At 46.4% G+C, this 12137-nt stretch overlaps 1 protein-coding gene across 1 annotated transcript in view; it reads left to right on the forward strand.

Annotated features, from left to right (window-relative positions):
* Nucleotides 1-105: 105 nt before the first annotated feature.
* The window catches only part of Slc7a7 (solute carrier family 7 member 7), a 58806-nt gene continuing 46774 nt past the window's right edge, over nt 106-12137 (forward strand). Inside the window, exons 1-2 of the mRNA XM_042686367.1 lie at nt 106-156; nt 10767-10857. The gene's annotated coding sequence lies outside the window, so the exon portion shown is untranslated. The remainder of the gene's footprint in view (nt 157-10766; nt 10858-12137) is intronic.

The following is a 12137-nucleotide window of genomic DNA, read 5'->3' on the forward strand; positions in this document are numbered from 1 at the left end:
TATTTCTGAGCATATATATGTATCTAATGGGAATATGACCTAGAGTATGCTGTCGAGAACTGTGAAGAACAAGTTATAGTGAAGCTAAGAGCTGATTTCCTTTTTATAACAGCTATCATCCCACATTCCCTAACAATCCTTGCAGGACCCTATGAGGTAAGTACAAGTTAAGCAACCTTAATCTGAAAAGCTTCAAAATCAACCTTTTTGAGCACAGATATGCCACAAACAGAAAATTCTATATCTAATCTTGTGTGAATGATTGCTCTCAACAAACAGGTGAACTAAAAATAGTGTATGAAATTACCTTAAGGGACTGGTAATTATAACTCAGTGGTAGAGCTCTTCCCTACCATGCTCAAGCCCTAGGTTCATCCTCAATACAGTAAAACAAAACAAAACACCTTCAGGCTATGTGCATAAGATATATACAATATTTTTAATGTTTAGTATTGAGTCCCAACTGGGCGTTGGTGGCTCACTCCTAGAATCATAGCTACTCAAGTGGCTGGGATTTGATAATTGTGGTTTGAAGACAGCCCAGGCAGACAATTCCTAGAGACTCTTTATCTCAAAGTAGCCAGCATAGGGCTGGGAAGGTGGCTCAGTGGTAGAGTGCTTGCCTTGCATGCATGAGGCCCTGGGTTCGATTCCTCAGCACCACATAAGCAGAAAAAAAAAAGCCGGAAGTGGTGCTGTGGCTCAAGTGTGTGCTATCCTTGAGCTGAAGGGCTGAGGGACAGCGCCCAGGCCCAGAGTTCAGGGCCCACGATCGGACCAAAAAAAAAAAAAAAGTAGCCAGCATAAAGCTGGAAGTGAGAGTGTGGCTCAAGGGGTAGAGCATCACCTTGAGCAAAAAAGCTAAGCAAGAGAGAAAAGAAGGGAAAAGAAATGTATTCATGCCGGGTGCTGGTGGCTCACGCCTGTAATCCTAGCTACTCAGGAGGCTGAGATCTGAGGATCGCGGTTCAAAGCCAGCCCGAGCAGGAGAGACCCTGAGACTCCTATCTCCAATAAACCACCAGAAAACCGGAAGTGGCACTGTAGCTCAAGTGGTAGAGCGCTCGCCTTGAGCAGAAGAGCTGAGGGACAGCGCCCAGGCCCAGAGTTCAAGCCCCACGGCTGACCAAAAAAGAAAAAAAAGAAATGTATTCACTACCAGGCCTGTGTAACTGTAACCCCTCCCTAATTATCTTTACAATAAAAATTATAAAAAAAGAGAGAACAAAGCCCCGAGTTTAAGTTCCAGTACTGGCGCTCGGACACACACACACACACACACACACACACACACACACACACACACACACACACACAAAATTAGGTCCTCTCCTTAAGATACCTAATTATATATGTATACTCAAGTGTTTCAAAATTTGGAAAAAAAATGGAGATACCTCTGATAAGAATTTCAAATAAAGAATAATCTGCCCGGGAATGTGGCTTAGTACTAGAGTGCTTGCCTAGCATGCATGAAGCCCTGGGTCTGATTTCTGAATACCAAACACACAGAGAAAGCCAGAAGTGGCACTGTGGCTCATGTGGTAGAGTGCTAGCCTTGAGCATAAGAAGCTCAGGGACAGTGCCCAGGTCCTGAGTTCAAGCTCCAGAACTGTCACACACACACACACACACACACACACACACACACACACACACACACACAGAGTTCTGTCAAGTAAGTGGCAAAGTCTGAATTTTTTCTTGGAGAGGGGGGTAGTTGATCCTAGGGCTTAAACTCTGGGCATGGAGACTGTTCCCTCAGCTCTTCAGCTGAAAGCTAGCGCTCTACCACTTGAGCCACAGTGCTACTTCCAATTTTCTGGTGGCCATAAGAGTCTCACGGACTTTCCTGCCCAGGCTGGCTTTGAACTGAGATCCTCAGACCTCACCATCCTGAGTAGGTATGATTACAGACATGAGCCACTGGTGCCTGATAGTTGGTGATTTTTTATTTTTTAAAATCAGTTGCTACTTAATACAACATTGTGAGGCTCCTTCCTTCATTCCTTCGTTCCTTCCTTTCTTCCTCCCTCCTCGCCCTCCCCCTTCCTCTTTCCCCTTTTTTTCTCTCTCCCTCTCTCCCTCCCTTCTTTCCTTCTACAGGGTTTCCCTATGTATACTATCCTCCTGTCTCAGCCACAGCTTTATACTTGATTCCTTAATTAATTTTTACCAGTCCTAGGGCTTGAACTCAGGGCTTGGGTGTTCTTCCTGAGCCTCTTTGTGCTAGTGATATACTTTAGCTACCATGCCACTTCTGGCTTTTTCTGAATAGTTTATTGGAGATAAGAGTCTCACAGACTTTTCTTTTTTTCCTCTCTTTCTCTTTTTTTTTCTCACAGACTTTTCTGACTCTGATTTCGTTGAACCATGATCCTCAGATCTCAGCCTCCTGAATAGCTAGGATTATAGGCATGAGCCACTAGTGCCTGGCTCAATTCCTTAATTCAAACAAAAACACATTTGTGAAAATATTTTTTACATTTTGTGAAAATATTTTAAGGATGATAATGTAGTGAAAGTGCTTTATGATGAAACTCTTGCAAAAGTATTCATTACTGTATTGCTGGGCTAGACATGTAAACACATGTTGACTGGGGAACCTGAAGTAAAATGGTCTATATCTGGAAATTTATCATTTCCTTCTGCAAGACTGGGACGTTTTCCTCAGGAGGTAGCTCATTTGTGCTTTGAAAGAGAGGAAGGGTGGATCCTGGCTTAAGTAGAAAAAGCAAGGGCTAGGAATGTGGTAGAGTGTTTGCCTAGCATGCATGAAACCCTGGGTTCCAGTCCTCAGTACCACATAAAAACAGAAAAAGCTGAAGTGGTGCTGTGGCTCAAGTGGTAGAGTGCTAGCCTTGTGCAAAAAACAGCTCAGAAACAGTGCCCAGGCCCTGAGTTCAAGTCCCAGGACTGGCAATAAGTAAGTAAGTAAATTAATAAAAGCAAGCTGTTTGAATAACAATAAAAATGGTATAGTGTAGAGCTGAAATACAGATGATGGGAAACAAAGTAACTTGGCTACAAGCTACCACTTGGACCTGCGAAATTCAAGCAAAGTAAATAGAATAATACTCTTACCATCTTACATTCTTATATTATTTCTTATTCTCCTCCTTTTCCTCCTCCTTCTCATCTTCTTTCCTCTCCCTTCCTTCTTTCCATCCATCATTTCTCCCTCCCCCTCCCCTTTCTCTCTCTCCTCTTTCTCTGTATTTCCCTCCCTCCCTCCTTCCCTCCCTCCCTCCTTCCCTCCCTCCCTCCCTCCCTCCGGCCCACCTGCCTGCCCGCCCACCCTCCTTCCTTCCTTCCTTCTCTCTTTTTTAGTACTGGGGTTTGAACTCAGGGCCCTGCACTCTCACTTAACATTTTCATTTAAAGCTAGCATTCTACTTCCAGTTTTTTGCTGGAAACAAGAGTAGAATTGTTTGCTCAGGCTGGCTTCAAGCTGTGATCCTCAGATCTCAACCTCTCAAGTAGCTAGGATTATAAGTGTGAGTCACCAGTATCTAGCTTTTTTTTTTTTGGTCATAGAGCCTGAACTCTGGGCCTACGCACTGTCCCTCAGCTCTTCAGCTCAAGGGAGCTCTACCACTTGAGCCACAGCACCACTTCTGGCTTTTTCTGCTTATGTGGTGCTGAGGAATTGAACCCAGGGTCTTATGCATGCAAGGCAAGTGCTCTACCACTGAGCCACCTTCCCAGCCCCAGCTTTTTTCTTTCCTTTTCTTTTTTTGCTAGTCCTGTGGCTTGAACTTAGGGCCTAGGTGCTGTCTTTGAGCTTTTTTGCTCAAGGCTAGCACTCTCCCACTTGAGCCAAGGCTCTGCTACTTGCTTTTTGGTGTTTAATTGGAGATAAGAGTCTCATGGATTTTCCTGCCCAGGCTGGCTTTGAACCAAGTCCTCAAATCTTAGCCTTCTGAGTAGTGAGGATTTCAGCCATGAACCACTAGCACCTGGCTTCCCCCCCCCCACCCCCCCCCAGTCTATGGCTATGTAGATTAGGCTGACCTCAATTTTGAGATCTTACTGCTTTGGCCTCTTCGAGTGATGGAATTATAGACATTTGTTTCTTTCTTTAGTTGTCGTTACACATATTAAGATCTGTATTCCTGGCCCAGTACACTTGCATTTACTCTTCAAAACACTTCTACATAAATGATGGAATATGCTTTTCATAATAAATTTGTAAAGTAGATAAGAGTGTCCTGGAAGCAATCATTATACACGTCTTTGTGTGTTTGTGGTACCAAGGCTTGACTTAGGGCTTCTCATTCTTGCTCAGTTTTTTGCTCATATCTAGTGCTCTACCCCAGCCTGTCATTTGGAAAGGCAGTCTTGAGGGCTTTTCTGCCCAAGCTGGCTTTGAATTTCAGTACTCTGGATTTCAACCTCCTGAGCAGCTAGGATTACATTGGTGCCTGACCACTATACAGATTTTTTTTTTTTGGTAGCTTTCCGGGATCAGAAAAATCAACCAAAATGTGGCTGTTGGTGTGTTTAGAATGTGTGAGGCCTGGGCTGGGAAGGTGGCTTAGTGGTAGAGCGTTTACCTTGCATCCAGGAGGCCTTGGGTTCAATTCCTCAGTACCACATAAGCAGAAAAAGCCAGAAGTGATGCAGTGGCTCAAGTGTTAGAGGGTTAGCCTTGAGCTGAAGAGCTGAGGGACAGCACCCAGGCCCAGAGTTCAAGCCCCACAACCGACCAAAAAAAAAAAAAAAAAAGAATGTATGAAGCCCTGGGTTTGATCTCAAGCACAAATACATTCTCTCTGTCTCTGTTCGTCTATCTGTCTTTCTCACACACATACACACAGAGTGACCATAGATTTACTGTTTGACAATTAGACTGAGTGACATTGATTCCAAGTTTGGCTTCCTGATTCTTTGTCTGGATCTAAGATAGAGAGCAGAATCCCAGAATTTATAGTTGGGGCATCAAATAGTAGCCAAGGCTTGAAGACAAGCTTAGGTGCTGGTGGCTCAAACCTATAATCTTAACTATTCAGGAGGCTGAGATTTAAGGACTGTGAAATTCTTTATTTCCAGTGGCTCAAGTGATAAGAGTATTAGTCTGAGGTACAGTAAATGTCTGAGGTACAGCACCTAGGATCTTAGCTCAAGCCTCAGCACCAGCACTCTTAGGCTTGAAGACTAGCCTAAGAGTCAATGTTCAGAAATTGGTTATAAAATGACAGGTTCACACCACCTGCTATCCTATACAAAGGAATGGAACTAGCATTTCTAAGTATCTCACACATGAGGAATACATGATTAGCTTGCAGAATGTAGAAAAGGGCAAATGAATTTAGGTGATAATGTGGACAATAGGAATGCTACATGCAAAATGGACATGTGCAATAATTCAGTAGCTGTGGGAATCAAGAAACCAAAGTGAGAGGACTCTGGGAGCAAGATGGGAAGTTTGATTAGAACTGGGAAATCTGAGGAGGGAAGAATCCTTGTAAGGAAGACAAGTTCATCCTTTGACGTGGTTAAAATGGGGTTACGGGGCCAATACATGGGAAATATGGGTTAAGATTTTGAGAAAGAGGAAGAGAACACAATACTGATAGCTAACATCATCACCACTTAGGGAACTACTGAGGGAGGGATTTGACACCTGGACTGCATGAGACAATGACTTCATCAGCTTCATCAAACATGGGAAAACAGCTTTGTCATCCCACACAGGATGTTTTTGTTTTTGTTTTATTGTGCCAGTTCTGGGGCTTGAACTCAGGACCTGGACACTTTTCCTGAACTTCTTTTACTCAAGGCTAGTGCTTTTAGCATTTGAGCCACAGGGCCATTTCCAGCCTTTTCTGAGATAAGCATCTTTATGGACTTTCCTGACTGGATTGGCTTTGAGATAGGATCTCAAATCTCAGCCTCCTAAGCAGCTGGGATTACAGGAGTAAACCACCAGCACCTGGCTTCTTTTTAAACTTTTTTTTTTGGCCAGTCCTGAGGCTTGAACTCAGGGCCTGCGCACTGTCCCTGAGCTTCCTTAGCCCAAGGTTAGCACTCTACCACTTGAGCCACAGCACCAGTTCTGGCTTTTTCTGTTTATATGATAATGAGGAATTGAACTTAGGGCTTCATGAATGCTAGGCAAGGACTCTACCACTGAGCCACCTTCCCAGCTCCTTTTTTAAACTTAAAAAAAATTTTTTACTTTAGGGAAGGTGGCTCAGTGGTAGAGTGCTTGCCTTGCATGCATGAGACCCTGGGTTCGATTCCTCAGCACCACATAAGCAGAAAAAGCTGGAAGTAGCACTGTGGCTGAAGTGGTAGAGCGCTAGCCTTGAGCTGAAGAGCTGAGGGACAGCGCCCAGGCCCAGAGTTCAGGCCCTACAACTGACCAAAAAAACCCAAAATGTGATGTACAGTGAGATTACAATTAAATGAGTCAGGTAATAAGTACATTTCCTTTCATACAATGTCTTTTGTTTCCTCTTTCTCTCTTTTTAAACTTTTTTGCCTTTTAAGGATATAATGGTCCATATTTGGCTTTAGTATTTTGTTATCCACTCTTTTTTTTTGGGGGGGGGGGAGGGTCCGGTCATGGGGCCTGAACTCTGGGCCTGGGTGCTGTCCCTCAGCTCTTCAGCTCAAGGCTAGCGCTCTACCACTTGAGCCACAGCCACTTCCGGCTTTTTTCTTTTTGCTTATGTGGTGCTGAGGAATCGAACCCAGGGCCTCATGAATGCAAGGCAAGTGCTCTACCACTGAGCCACCTTCCCAGTCCTCCACTCATATTTTTGTATGTTATTCCCAAATCTCTATGATTCTGTATAACCTGTATAGAGTTAATTTTGTCTAAGTACATCAAGTACATTGCTCTGTGGACTTAGGTGGCTTTTTTTTGTTTTCTTTTTTGTTTTTGTATGTGTGCCAATAACTGAGGCTTGAACTCAGGGCCTGAGCACCCTCCCTTCACTTTACTGGCATTTTATTACCTGAGCCACACCTCCTCTTCTGGCTTTTTTTGGTATTTAATTGAAGAAAAGAATCTCATGGACTTTCCTGCCTGGGCTGGCTTTGATTCTTTTTTTTTTTTTTTTGGTAGTGGGGCTTGAACTCTGGGCTTGGGCGCTGTCCCTGCACTCTTCAGCTCAAGGCAAGCGCTCTACCACTTGAGCCACAGTGCCACTTCTGTTTTTCTAGTTGTTTATTGGATATAAGAGTCTCATGGACTTTCCTGCCCGGGCTAGCTTTGAACTACGATCCTCAGATCTCAGCCTCCTGAATAGCTAGGATTATAGATGTGAGCCACCAGCATCTGTCTTGCTTTGCATACTATTTTCTTATTACTTACATGTTTTATTGTAATACATGTTTCTTCTTTTCAAGAGCTGTCAAGTTCCTGTTAAATTACTACCAGCTCAAGTTTTGTTAAATGACTTGGCTTCAAGATGAATCAATTATGATCTTGGGCTGTACTCTTCCTTCTTGCCTGGAGACCCTTGAGCTGTATGACTTTCCACTTGATTGGTCTTGAAGGCAGGTAGATCTTTCTAGACTTCAATGTTGGCTTTAAAAAATACCCAAGGTTTATAATAACAATTTAAAAAATTGTAAAAAAAAATGCCAAAGGTAGCCAAGTGCTGGCGCTATAACCCTAGCTACACAGTGGATGAAGACCTGGAGGATCCAAGTTCTGCCAACTTGAGCAGAGAATAAATACCTTGAGACTCCATCTCCAGTTAACCAGCAAAGAGCTGGGCTGGAAGCATGGTTTAAGTGGTACAGTGCTAGCCATGAGCAAAAATGAACAAGAGCAGAGACCCTGAGTTCAAGCTCTGTACCACACACACACACACACACACACACACACACACACACACGTACATAAGCCAAAGGTAGATTTGCAGAAATGATATTTACAAGCCACATTTTGGCTGTCAATTTAAGTGCACTCCACCACGTGTGGATGGAACATCTTTAAGCACACTAAATGCTTGCTTACTGAGCTACATCCTCCCCCTTCAACCCCCCCCCCCTTTTTTTTGGTAGTCCTTGAACTCAGGGCCTGGCTGCTGTCCTAGTCCTTGAACTCAGGGCCTGACTGCTGTTCTAGTTCTTGAACTCAGGGCCTGGCTGCTGTCCTGAACTTCTTTCTTTCTGTCCTTCAGCTCTTCAGCTCAAGGCGAGCACTCCACCACTTGAGCTACAGCGCCACTTCCTTCTTTCTTTTTTTTTTTTTTTGTCGGTTGTGGGGCTTGAACTCTGGGCCTGGGCGTTGTCCCTCAGCTCTTCAGCTCAAGGCAAGCGCTCTACCACTTGAGCTACAGCGCCACTTCCGGTTTTCTGGTGGTTTATTGGAGATAGGAGTCTCACGGTCCCTCCTGCACGGGCTGGCTTTGAACCGCGATCCTCAGATCTCAGCCTCCTGAGTAGCTAGGATTAGCGTGAGCCACTAGTGCCCGGCATCTGAACTTCTTTCTTAAGGCTAGTGCTCTACCACTTGAGCCACAGTTCTACTTTCTCTGTCTCTCCTTCTCTCTCTATCTCTCACTCTCTCATTTCCCCGCCCCCCTTCCCTCTTTTTTTTTTGCAGGATTGAGGTTTGAACTTAAGGCCTCTCCAGTTGATTAGGTTGGTACTCTACCATCAGAGCCATGTTTCCAGCTCTGCTTTTTTTTTTTTATTTTTTTTGTCGGTCGTGGGGCTTGAACTCTGGGCCTGAGCGCTGTCCCTCAGCTCTTCAGCTCAAGGCGAGTGCTCTACCACTTGAGCTACAGCGCCACTTCCGGTTTTCTGGTGGTTTATTGGAGATAGGAGTCTCACGGTCTCTCCTGCCCGGGCTGGCTTTGAACCGCCATCCTCAGATCTCAGCCCCCTGAGTAGCTAGGATTACAGGCGTGAGCCACCAGCGCCCGGCTGCTTTTTTATTCTGATTTTGGAGATAGAATCTAGCAATTTTTTTTTTGCCGGCTTGGAACCTAATCGTTTGTATCTCAACCTCCTGAGTACCTAGGATGACAGGTGTGAGCCACCAGCGCCCTACTAGGGTGTGTTTGTGTGTGTGTGTGTGTGTGTGTGTGTGTGTGTGTGCTATAGATGTCTAGCCCCAGATCCCTTTTTCAAGAGCTAGCCCAGCCACTCCCTTTCTTACCCTCTAGGTCCATGCTGTTAAAGCTCTTCAAATGAAGGGGCATCTTGTGGGAGGGAGACTTGGACTCCAGCCTCCCGGTCACACTGGCGCAGAATTTTTTGGTTGAGTGCTGCCTCCTGGCGGCAGGTGTGCTGCCGGTACCTTGCCCTCGCGTCGGAGACCACTGCTCTATCTGGGAATCTCAAAGCTGATGCAACAGCTCCCCCGAGGGGGCGGGGAGCTGAGAACGGGGATGGCAGAGCCCGCTTTCCGGGAGACCCCTCCCCCGGCGCCGGGCAGGCGCCGCCCCCTCTCCCCACCGCCCCTGGGGGCATTCCGAGTCCCCGGTCCCTTCAGCATTCCAGCCGTGCGTCCCCGGGCTGGAGGCGGGGGCCGCAAGGGTTTGGGGCTTTGGCCCGGACCCCGTAGCCTCAGCTCGAGCTGGATTGGGAGGGAGGGAAGAGGACGCGAGCGCTCCGGGGCGGAGGACGCGTCTCTAAGGGTATCGGGCGCTGTCGCTGTGCCGGGAAGAGCCCAGGGCTGGGGGCCTCGGTGCTCAGACCCCTGCTCCCGTCATCTATATGCATCTTGAGTCCCTCTTCTAGCGTTTCCTAGAGCCGAGGAAGGGCAAGAGCTGTCGGCCAGGTGTAGGGGACGGCAAGGACCTCCGATGGGCCGGCTCCTGGTCCTCCAGGAAAGAGCCCGAATCGGCGCCCCCAAACCAGGGGCGCTGAGGGCCAGGGTGGCTGGGTCGGGTCTGCAGAAAGAGAGATCGTAGGGCTGTAGACACAGAACTGGGGTGGGGGGGAGGGCGGCTAGGGAGCGTGAGAGAAAGGGAACTGAAGGGAGACAGCAGGGGCCCCAGAAAATGAGGGTGGCTGGGCAGCGCGCTTGGGAGAGAGAAAGGGGCAAAGGTGAGCGCTGCTGGCTGCGGGGGATGGGAAGGGGCGAGGGTCGCCCGTGGCCAGTTCTGAATTCTGCCTGCGGGAGCGTGTCGCCTGTGAGGTCCTGGAAGAATTTCTGCTCAGGAGGGTCACAAGTTTTGCTGTTCTAGTACTCCTTCAGGTTTGGGGACCACAGAAGGTTCGGTCCCCTTCTCCTCTGCCCTTTCACCCTGTTGTGGCAACTGGCTTTGCCACCTCCATGCCCACGCACACGTAGACTAGCACCTGAGCCTGAGTGTGTGAGCTAGAGCAGATAAAAACTTCCTGGATTTGAGGAAAAAAACTAGATGAAGGCCTCTTTGTTTTCTTTTCACTAGTGAAACAAAAGTTGATTTCAAGCCATTTTCGGTCTCCCACTGTAAACTCATGACAGTATTATTAAAATAAGTACTTGGAAATTCTCCTTGCTCAGAGAAGTCAGAGGAGTAGTCACACCAGGTGGCAAATTCAAGGACTCATTCAGGAGCACAACCAGCTGGGAAATTGTTAAGGAGGAAGACATGGTTCATACATTCATTCACTCATCTGTACATCCAGGAAACTTTTCTTTTGGTGGTAGTGAGGAATTGAACTCAGAACCTTGCACATGTTTGCAACTCCACCCTACAGCTATATCCACAGTCCTCTTATTCATTTATAGACATTTGTTGACAGTTTATATGAGCCCCATATTGGAGGAAACACTGGTGACCAAAGCTCTTGTGATGCTTGTTTTCTAGAGGGCAGGTGACTGCGGACAAATAACACCAGGAATGAAAAATGTCAGAGGGAAGAATGTTCCAGGCGGCGGCAGGGAGAAAAGGCAAACAGGTACTGGAAAAGCTCTGACATGGGACTTTGCAGAAAGGCCAGTGTGACCAGAATGCAGCTAGGGAAAACAGTACTGTGTTCCTCGTAGGACTTTACTTACAACTTGGACTCAGAGTTAGATTAAGGGATGGGACTGCTGGGAAAATCTAAAAGAGCACCAGATTATCCTTGGAATAATTTATATATTGGTGACAGTAAGCTCTGATAGGTGTTTGTCTCTTAGTGACGTGTAACTTGGCTTCTGTGCACTGCCACAGAATCCTTAACTACTCCTTATCAGTACCACCTGCCTTTGGAGTGATTTGCTCCCAGGGACAAGTGCAGAGTATAGCTTGAAGACTATCAAATGGACAATCCCCTAAAGGAGGGAGTTCTGAAAATCTAAGCAAGGACTAGATGCCTGCTATTGTCTACATTTTCTGTGGCTTAATATGACTACCAGGATCCAGGTGCCTGTGGCTCCTGCCTAAGGAGACTTAAGAGCAGAGGATAGAGGTTTGAAGCCAACCAGGGTAGGAAAGCCCAGGAGGCTATTATCTCCAATTAACTAGAAATAGAGCTGTGGCTCAAGTGATAAGAGTACTAGCCTTAAGGAAAAAAGTAAGGTACAGTGCCCAGGACTTGAGTTAAGCCCCAGACAAAAGCAAAGCAAACCAAACCAAACCAAAAATGTGCCTCAGACAATTGCGTGTGATAAATTTATGTAACAATCAGTTGTTTAATTCTGAGTACTAAAAAAGAGGTCTACCCAGTTTTATTCCAAGAAGATTGGTATTTCCCCACCTCTGCTAAGTAAATATAAAGATATTTAAAAGAGGGGCTGGGAAGGTGGCTCAGTGGTAGAGTGCTTGCCTTGCATGCATGAGGCCCTGGGTTCAATTCCTCAGCACCACATAAGCAGAAAAAGCCAGAGGTGGCGCTGTGGCTCAAGTGGTAGAGTGCTAGCCTTGAGTTGAAGAGCTGAGGGACAGCGCCCAGGCCCAGAGCTCAGGCCCCATGACTGGCAAAAAAAATAAAAATAAATAAATAAAAGAACAGTGGTTTGAAGCGGTGCCAACTCATGAATCTGCCCAGGATGCCAAGGGCCTAGTTGGTTCTTTCCTGGCAACTTAGACTCACGTGTTCACATTGCCCTAAACCAATTGGAGCTCTGAGAAGTGTGTGGGCATGCTTGATGTCTGGGCACAGGATGGCTGTGCTTTCTTTCCTTGTATGTAGTATCTTCCTTGGCTTGCTTTAGGGGCTGAAATGACAAGGAAAGTTGAGATGGGGCTGAAGTG

The sequence above is a fragment of the Dipodomys spectabilis genome, unplaced genomic scaffold, assembly GCF_019054845.1.
Source record: "Dipodomys spectabilis isolate Male_0828 unplaced genomic scaffold, ASM1905484v1 ptg000097l, whole genome shotgun sequence".
In the NCBI taxonomy this organism is placed as follows: Eukaryota; Metazoa; Chordata; class Mammalia; order Rodentia; family Heteromyidae; genus Dipodomys; species Dipodomys spectabilis.